Consider the following 9,875-nt stretch of genomic DNA (forward strand, 5'->3'; position numbering starts at 1 on the left):
TACAAGATTCAATCAATCAATCAATCAACAGCCAATCGTTGTCCACTGCTGAACATAGGCCTCTCCCAAGGTGCGCCAAAGCTCCCTGTCCTACGCCTTCCGCATCCATTTGGTGCCCGCCACCTTCTTAAGGTCGTCGGTCAACCTGGCTGGAGGGCGCCCTACGCTGCGCTGTACAAGATTGTAATAATTAAATTAAATTATCATAAATTTACACTAATTTAAATTATATATATTATAATTTAAACAATTTACTTATGTATTATAGCTTAATTGTGTACTTTCTAAATACGATACATTTCAAAGTAAGAAAGAACTTCTTTTAACTAGAATAATGTACACAGCAGATAATAATTATAAGCTCTTATAAATTATAATTCATAAAATATAATATACTCAAGTACATTTCTGAGTTTAAGTGTAAGAGTTATCCGCGAGACATATTTCTGCGTCAACTAGTTCCGTAGTTTCAAGTGAATTCTGTGGGCCGATCCCGGCGGCACTGCAATGCCGGGCCGACCCGTGACGGGAGTGGAGCGAGCCCCGAACATCCCGTCGTGGTACAAAAATCAGTTTAATATACTGGTCCCGCAGTGCGGGAACTTTCAGATATTAAGCTGAAAAGAACAGATACTACACTTTGATCTTAGCCAAAAGGCCGAGAAGCGATAACTCGAAGGGAACCAACCCACGGACCTCATTATTCGCGAGAAAATCTAGCCAGCGCGATTCAGAGTATCGTTCGAAACGTAAAGCGCCATCTGCGAGATCACGGCAGAACTAGTTCGAATTAACTTTATGTACTGTACAACTTCTACACATATGTATTGTATACAACAGATTGAATGAGGATACAATCGCGAGGCGCAGCTAATTTTGGATAAAGTATTTAAGTAAACCTTAAGACATTTATTCCCTAAAAGAGAACAAAGTCCACTTAAACTTAGGAAATACCATTAAACATAGAGTACTATACCATAACTTATGTCTACATTTTGTGCCAGTAAATAACTTTTTAATCTTTTTTTGAATTTGCAATTATAAAGTTTTTTGGTAATGAGTTGTAAAGCTGTCATAATATTTCGACACCAATAATTTCTACTGCGCTAACTCGATTTTTGGGAAAATCATTTATTTATGCCAAGTTACTTAAAATATGTTTTTTTATATGTTTTAAAAAATCATGAAGAAATATACAAAAATAACGAAGTTACAAATCTTATACAACGCTAACTAAAGGTACTTTTTGAAATCACTCGATTTAAATTAAACTTTAACTATTACTAGCGGAGTGTGCGCGGGGAGGTGACGCGCCGCTTGTTTCTTTACATTAATCTAACGACACTTGTCGCTGTGTTAGATGTGATTGCGCGCGGCTTTAAAAACTTTATCAGTAAATCTTAATTGATAACGTCTTTTTACAAGTTGTTTAAAATATTGTATATGTTATTTTAATATTCCAAAAATGTCACGAAACCGATCTAAATATTTAGTGAAATTAATCAAAATGGAGGAATATTTGTTGAAGAAGGTTGATAAAAATAATGAGATATCGCTTCATACTGTCGAGAGAGGTAAGTTTATTGTGATTATAATGTAGGTCGTAATATATAAACATATTTTATAGTAATACGCTACGTTTTTTTAAAAATTTGAGCCGCTTAGCTCGAAATCCGTGTAACATTACGCTGACACTTAGTAAGCTTAGTTTAGTGCGTTCGTTTATACTTTTTCGTTTGTAAATTACTCTACTTAGCATAATTTACCTTGTAAATAATTATCTAAAAATTAATGTTAATTGATTTATTGATAGTACTTGACTACTCCTTTTAATGTACATGTTTTAAAATAAAAATAATCATATTATGATATCAATACATTGTACTTATTGTTATGGAATCGTCGCTATTACCTGCCGAAGTTGATAATCCTGAATTCGTGGCTTTGTATAATCACGTCATGTTTAATGAGAAGCAAAATATGTATTTTTTCAAGAGGGCACAAATTTGCACAATATTACTATTACTCTAAATGATGTAGTTTTGGAAGTCGTGGATAATGTTAAGTACCTGGGGATGTGGCTGGATCGCGGTCTTAGATGGACTAAACATATTAAAGAGATTGTGTCTAGGGTGTCTAAGTTTTTAAATATATTTAAGGTGTTAACAGGATCAGGTTGGGGAGTCCATCCAAAACATATTCGTAAGCTGTATATAACGTTACTTAGAAGTAGATTAGATTATGGTTCATTTTTGTATGACAACTGTTGTAAAACCAATTTATCGAAATTGGACAAAATTCAAAATCAAGCAATGCGAAACATTGGAGGGTTTATAAGGACCACTCCCATACATGTGATGGAGAGTGAACTTTGTTTACCTCCTTTGTATTTAAGAAGATTGTATTTGGCAGGAAAATTTTGGCTTAAAAACAGATCACTCTATAATAATACTTCTTTTTCATTAATTAATCAATTAACAGATCTGACACATAACAGATTCTGGACTAACAAGAAAAAACCTCTACTTACACAAATTTCCGAGATGTACAAATCTCAACCATGCAACTCTTTCTCAAGTTTAGGCATGTTTTCATTAGATCAATGGGTAACTAGTATTGATATGTCAAGCATTCTAAAAACAAATATCGAAGGATTTACCGGTTCTAAGCGAGAGTATCATCAAATTAGTTTGCGAAATACTTGTATAAAATACATAAATTCGAATTACTCCAACTGTCAAAAAATATTTACAGATGGTTCGAAAGACAAATATGGAATAGGGAGCTGCATTTTTGAATTTCAATTTGAACATTTATTCTAAATTACAAATTAAAATAGAGGTATCTATAATGGAAGCTGAGCTTGTAGCTATTTTAGAGGCTTTAGGCTATATTGAGTGTACAAGCTACAGTAAAGTAGTTATCTTGTCAGACTCGAAAAGCGCGCTTCAACACCTAGCTCGGTGTACCTCGATCTGTCGAGGGTTACCTGTAGCTTACGCGATTCTAAAGCTTCTATCTAAGTTACAATCAGATGACAAAGTAATTTTCTTTCAATGGATACCATCTCACGTAGGCATAGAAGGGAATGAACAAGTAGATGTACTAGCCAAAGAAGCTATATCTGACGGTGTTGAAGTCCTCTTTACACCTTCATTTGAAAGTTACTTGCCAAATCTAAAAGTGCATTGCTATGATTTATGGAAAGAGTACTTTGACGAAAGAGCTAAGGAGAAAGGTATATGGTACCGTACGATCCAGCCTCATCCATGCAGATATCCTTGGATTGAGAATAGTAACATGAATTTTAATGAAACGAAATTAATTCTGCGGCTTCGGTCTGGGCACATCCCATGCAATAAGTTTGCATTTCTGATGCGGAAATCAACTTCTCCAAACTGCTCAACTTGTAATGTACCTGATGATCTTTTGCACGTATTGATGGAATGTGCTCAGAACGAATCTCTTAGAACTAGACTTAATTTGGATATAAAGTCTGTTGGACAATGCAATGTCATTCTGTCAGATCCGACGTCAAATCTCGCAAAAATGTTGCCCAAATTAAGTCTTAGATCTGTGATTAATTAAGGTATTTTTAAGTTTAATATATTATATTTTGTACCCTCCTAAGAATTCTCAACCAGGGCGGCATGTTCGCTTATGCGAAAAAGCCCTTTTTTTTTTTTTTTAGAATAAAAAAAAAAAAAAATGTTTAATGAGCCTATTCAAGAGCATGCTTTATTCTATAACCAATTCTGCTAGCCGAGATATGACCACTTATGATAATTATGTAATATTACAAGAAATACATTAAACGTTTTGGGGGCTCCTAATACTCCATTTAATATGTATTCACCAAAAGTATTGACTTCTATCCAAAAACCTTCTCTGTTGACATTAACTCTACCGAGTATCGAACCTTTGTTTTCGGTGATTACTAATCCTTCTGACAGCATAAATAACACCTCCTTACCTTCACCCTGTTGTGATTTTTCGGAATCTCCAAATATATTAAATGATACTTTGGTGCCGACTTCTTCCCAAGATACAGGGAGTGTTCTCACACATGAAATCTGTACGTCCGCCCAGGAAAGTCTTCCCGATTCGCATATAGATAACGCCCTTAGCAATACCATTCAGCAAGATTCAGTATCAGCAATATCTACTTCCTGTTGTTCAATTTCCTCGCCTGTAACGTTTAATAATAGTAACTATTCTGCAGTATCTACGAAAAAAATATAAACGTAGGTCGAAAAAAAGGACAGACGTGGGCCTCAAGCGTCTTAAACTTGAAGATGAGTGGATAGTTAGAAAGAGAAAACGTTTGTGTAACAAAGGGTTGGAGTAAGCAGCAAGAAGCATTAAAGTCAGTTGCGCCAATTGACGTCTGCAGTGCAATAATAAAATAAACCAAGAAGTTCGTATTGATCTCTTCGATAAGTTCTGGGGTACTGGAAATCACGCCAAACAATGGCAAATCATCGCCAAATATGTGAAAAGACTGCCACTAACGTCGAACGCGAATATAGTCGTCGATCACACACTTTGTATTATCACCTTCCCATAGATTCTGACGATGGTATCATACTACAAAACGCTTGTAAAACAATGTTTTCGAACGCCTTTAATATTAGTGAAGATTTTGTTTATACTGCGATACGGAAAATACAAGCTAACAATGATTTTGCTGACGTTACTGATGACAGAGGTCGGCATAAAAACCGTTAATTCTTTCACCCCTGTCGAGTCTCGCTAGGTTAGAAAACGTACGAGTAAAAAATTCTTAGATTCTTCGTATTTATTTTCAAAAATGTTTAAATTATATGTTGAGTGGTGTGCCGATTATAATGTTAGATTATAATTATAATGTTAGAGTACAGACAGTAAGACAGTAAAGAGATATTGTTAAAACTAATTTAAAGATAGACTTTCATTTACCAAAAAAAGACCAATGCGACCTTTGTCATCAGTACAAAAATACATCTAGCCCTACTGATGAATTAAAATAAAACTTCGCTAAACATCAAACGGAAAAAGAAATTTCCCGCAAATTAAATTTAAATAATTGGAATGTAAACTGTTGTCTATAGTAACAAAGTAGCTTATATTGTATTTGATATTCAAAAAGTTTTAAGCTCACCACATGGTAGTATAAGTGTTTATTATTATGGGCGTAAGCTCAATGTTTTACAATTTACAATATGCGATCAAAAGAAATATTTTGTTATATGCGGGACGAGCAAACGGCTAAGAGGGGGGCCAATGAAGTGGCCAGTTGCTTATACGATTTTATTAATAAATTAGTTTCTAAGGGAGTTCAAGAAGTTAAACTATGGTCAGACAACTGTGGGGGACAAAATCGTAACCGTATCGTTTATTAAAATATGTTTTTATTAGCTGCTAAAAATTTTAAAATGAAGATTAGACACCATTTTATGGAAAAGGGCCATACACAGAATGAGGGCGATTCCGTTCATGCTTTAATAGAAAAGACTGCAAGAGGCAGAGGGGTATATTCGCCAGATGAATGGTATTCACTAGTGCGATGGGCAAAGGTCAAAATCGACATGAAACTCGTGCCATAGTTCGCTATATAAAATATTACGCTATATAGCATTTGACGGCTTTTAATACAATATCCGCCAGAGACGCATGCACCGTTTAAATAAAGCTCACTTTAAGAACTTGTTACTTAGCATAAGAATTTATAATATTGTATCTTGTAAATACATATACAAACCTGAAGTAATAATTAGTGCATAATATATTTTAAAATTGTTATTGCAATATGCTCTGCCGTAATACACGACGCTAACGTTAGCTAGTAGACATGGGCGTTTTTTGTTTTTAACGCAAGCTGATATTTATCCGGTTTCAAATTTACAAATCGATTTTAGATATTTGAAATCGGATTATTAGTTTGTGAAATCGATACGAATCGATTTGTGTTTGAAATCGGATTTTGAATTCGTTTTGATATATCCGACGCATGCCTTTTAGTTAGATATGTGTAATATGTAAAATATTATTGAGGAATTATGTGTATATACGGCTAACTTGCGCTTAATCAAAAAATATAAATAATTGAGGAAAAATAAATATGGGTAATTATAATGAATAAATTCACCATTAACGGTACCAAATTTGAAATAAGTGTCGTAATTCATATAAAATTAATCACGTTTCTTTCTTTATACGCCTCGCCTCTACTGTAAAGTACACATTTGAGAGTTAGCTTATAAATTTTAAATTGCTGGCGGCGATTTGTCCAAATCACATCGTGTAAAAGACAAAGTTTATCTACTTTAAATATCAAAAGTGATAAAAGTATTTGTTTCGATAAAAATCAATTGGTTAATACAAAATGTGCATTTTGGAAATATATATCAAATTTAGTTGTATATTCGATTCACTATTTTAGCGATAATGGCTTACACGTCAAAATAGATATATGCCGTCGCGGACTTTTTTGTAGAACTATTTAAGAGATACATTTCTACCATACATTATATTCGTAAAACTCTTACGGTTTTTACAGCGCACGCCAAAACGGCTCCCAAAACGGAGAAATTTTTCCGACTTATGTGACACTTATTGTTATATTTTGGCCAATTTAATCAATAGCAGTATAAATTATAGCCGCCTATATCTTATATATTATAAAGTATTAATAAAGACACATTATATGATTTGTATGAGATATATTATTGTAAAGTTTTATTAAAATCCATTAGTTTTTGCGTGAAAGAGTAATAAACATGCATACAAGCATTCGCGTTTATAATATTAGTAGGATGTGCATACTAGACATTTGAGGAGTCTAGTAGAGCTGTAAACCGTGCACTGCAAACCGTATTCGGTACTGAGTAACGGGTGCGCCATCTAGTACCGAGTAACGAAACGTTACACACAAATACATTTCGTTACTCGCATTTTTCGTAGTATGGGTATCTACACCGTTTCAGCTTACGCAAGTACTGTTGATGTGTTTAATGTTCCATCATTCTAAAGAAAAAGATTTTCTTTGTTGTTTAAAATATGTTTTTATTTTATTATTGTGTTTAATTTTACTTAAAGAACAAAAGATTTTTGTTGTTGTTGCAATTTTGTTTAAAATGTGTTTTATTTCATTTTTGATGTTCAATTTCATTCTAAGCAAAACTATTTTTATGTTGATTTATGGTGAGAAAATAATTTAAATATTATTATCAATAAATAATTTTCGACACCTATTTGTTGCTTTTTCAGTATAATTGATGTATAATGGATTGCGATGTTACTGCGATATAACATAAGCTACAGGTAACATTTTTAAAATAGTAAATCAGAATTTTGTCATGAGAAGTAACGAGTAACATAACGATACTATAGTAACGAATACATACGAGTACGCTTTTTTTCTTTACTTTTACACCTCTAGAGTTTAGATTTGTTAGCTAAAGTTATTCTGCTGCGCAAGTTATTTCCCTAGTTTCAAGTGAATTCTGTGGGCCGATCCCGGCGGCACTGCAATGCCGGGCCGACCCGTGACGGGAGTGGAGCGAGCCCCGAACATCCCGTCGTGGTACAAAAATCAGTTTAATATACTGGTCCCGCAGTGCGGGAACTTTCAGATATTAAGCTGAAAAGAACAGATACTACACTTTGATCTTAGCCAAAAGGCCGAGAAGCGATAACTCGAAGGGAACCAACCCACGGACCTCATTATTCGCGAGAAAATCTAGCCAGCGCGATTCAGAGTATCGTTCGAAACGTAAAGCGCCATCTGCGAGATCACGGCAGAACTAGTTCGAATTAACTTTATGTACTGTACAACTTCTACACATATGTATTGTATACAACAGATTGAATGAGGATACAATCGCGAGGCGCAGCTAATTTTAGATAAAGTATTTAAGTAAACCTTAAGACATTTATTCCCTAAAAGAGAACAAAGTCCACTTAAACTTAGGAAATACCATTAAATATAGAGTACTATATATAATATACCATAACTTATGTCTACTTTTTGTGCCAGTAAATAACTTTGTAATCTTTTTTTGAATTTGCAATTATAAAGTTTTTTGGTAATGAGTTGTAAAGCTGTCATAATATTTCGACACCAATAATTTCTACTACGCTAACTCGATTTTTGGGAAAATCATTTATTTATGCCAAGTTACTTAAAATATGTTTTTTTATGTTTTAAAAAATCATGAAGAAATATACAAATATAACGAAGTTACAAATCTTATACAACGCTAACTAAAGGTACTTTTTGAAATCACTCGATTTAAATTAAACTTTAACTATTACTAGCGGAGTGTGCGCGGGGAGGTGACGCGCCGCTTGTTTCTTTACATTAATCTAACGACACTTGTCGCTGTGTTAGATGTGATTGCGCGCGGCTTTAAAAACTTTATCAGTAAATCTTAATTGATAACGTCTTTTTACAAGTTGTTTAAAATATTGTATATGTTATTTTAATATTCCAAAAATGTCACGAAACCGATCTAAATATTTAGTGAAATTAATCAAAATGGAGGAATATTTGTTGAGGAAGGTTGATAAAAATAATGAGATATCGCTTCATACTGTCGAGAGAGGCAAGTTTATTGTGATTATAATGTAGGTCGTAATATATAAACATATTTTATAGTAATACGCTACGTTTTTTTAAAAATTTGAGCCGCTTAGCTCGAAATCCGTGTAACATTACGCTGACACTTAGTAAGCTTAGTTTAGTGCGTTCGTTTATACTTTTTCGTTTGTAAATTACTCTACTTAGCATAATTTACCTTGTAAATAATTATCTAAAAATTAATGTTAATTGATTTATTGATAGTACTTGACTACTCCTTTTAATGTACATGTTTTTAAATAAAAATAATCATAGTATGATATCAATACATTGTACTTATTGTTATGGAATCGTCGATATTACCTGCCGAAGTTGATAATCCCGAATTCGTGGCTTTGTATAATCACGTCATGTTTAATGAGCCTATTCAAGAGCATGCTTTATTTTATAACCAATTCTGCTAGCCGAGATATGACCAATTATGATAATTATGTAATATTACAAGAAATACATTAAACGTTTTGGGGGCTCCTAATACTCCATTTAATATGTATTCACCAAAGGTATTGACTTCTATCCAAAAACCTTCTCTGTTGACATTAACTCCACCGAGTATCGAACCTTTGTTTTTGGTGATTACTAATCCTTCTGACAGCGTAAATAACACCTCCTTACCTTCACCCTGTTGTGATTTTTCGGAATCTCCAAATATATTAAATGACACTTTGGTGCCGACTTCTTCCCAAGATACAGGGAGTGTTCTCACACATGAAATCTGTACGTCCGCCCAGGAAAGTCTTCCCGATTCGCATATAGATAACGCCCTTAGCAATACCGTTCAGCAAGATTCAGTATCAGCAATATCTACTCCCTGTTGTTCAATTTCCTCGCCTGTAAAGTTTAATAATAGTAACTATTCTGCAGTATCTACGCAAAAAACATAAACGTAGATCGAAAAAAGGACAGACGTGGGCCTCAAGCGTCTTAAACGTGAAGATGAGTGGATAGTTAGAAAGAGAAAACGTTTGTGTAACAAAGGGTTGGAGTAAGCAGCAAGAAGCATTAAAGTCAGTTGCGCCAATTGACGTCTGCAGTGCAATAATAAAATAAACCAAGAAGTTCGTATTGATCTCTTCGATAAGTTCTGGGGTACTGGAAATCACGCCAAACAATGGCAAATCATCGCCAAATATGTGAAAAAACTGCCACTAACGTCGAACGCGAATATAGTCGTCGATCACACACTTTGCATTATCACCTTCCCATAGATTCTGACAATGGTATTATACTACAAAACGCTCGTGAAACAATGTTT

At 33.9% G+C, this 9,875-nt stretch overlaps 2 non-coding genes across 2 annotated transcripts; both read right to left on the reverse strand.

Moving 5' to 3' along the window:
• Window positions 1-477: 477 nt before the first annotated feature.
• On the reverse strand, window positions 478-670 carry LOC126780177 (U2 spliceosomal RNA). Its single transcript, XR_007670458.1, has one exon. It is a non-coding gene; the product is annotated as a U2 spliceosomal RNA (small nuclear RNA).
• Window positions 671-7,481: 6,811 nt separating this feature from the next.
• Window positions 7,482-7,674, reverse strand: LOC126780179 (U2 spliceosomal RNA). The gene has a single exon (XR_007670459.1). It is a non-coding gene; the product is annotated as a U2 spliceosomal RNA (small nuclear RNA).
• Window positions 7,675-9,875: the final 2,201 nt, after the last annotated feature.

This window comes from Nymphalis io, chromosome 30, assembly GCF_905147045.1.
Source record: "Nymphalis io chromosome 30, ilAglIoxx1.1, whole genome shotgun sequence".
Lineage (NCBI taxonomy): Eukaryota > Metazoa > Arthropoda > Insecta > Lepidoptera > Nymphalidae > Nymphalis > Nymphalis io.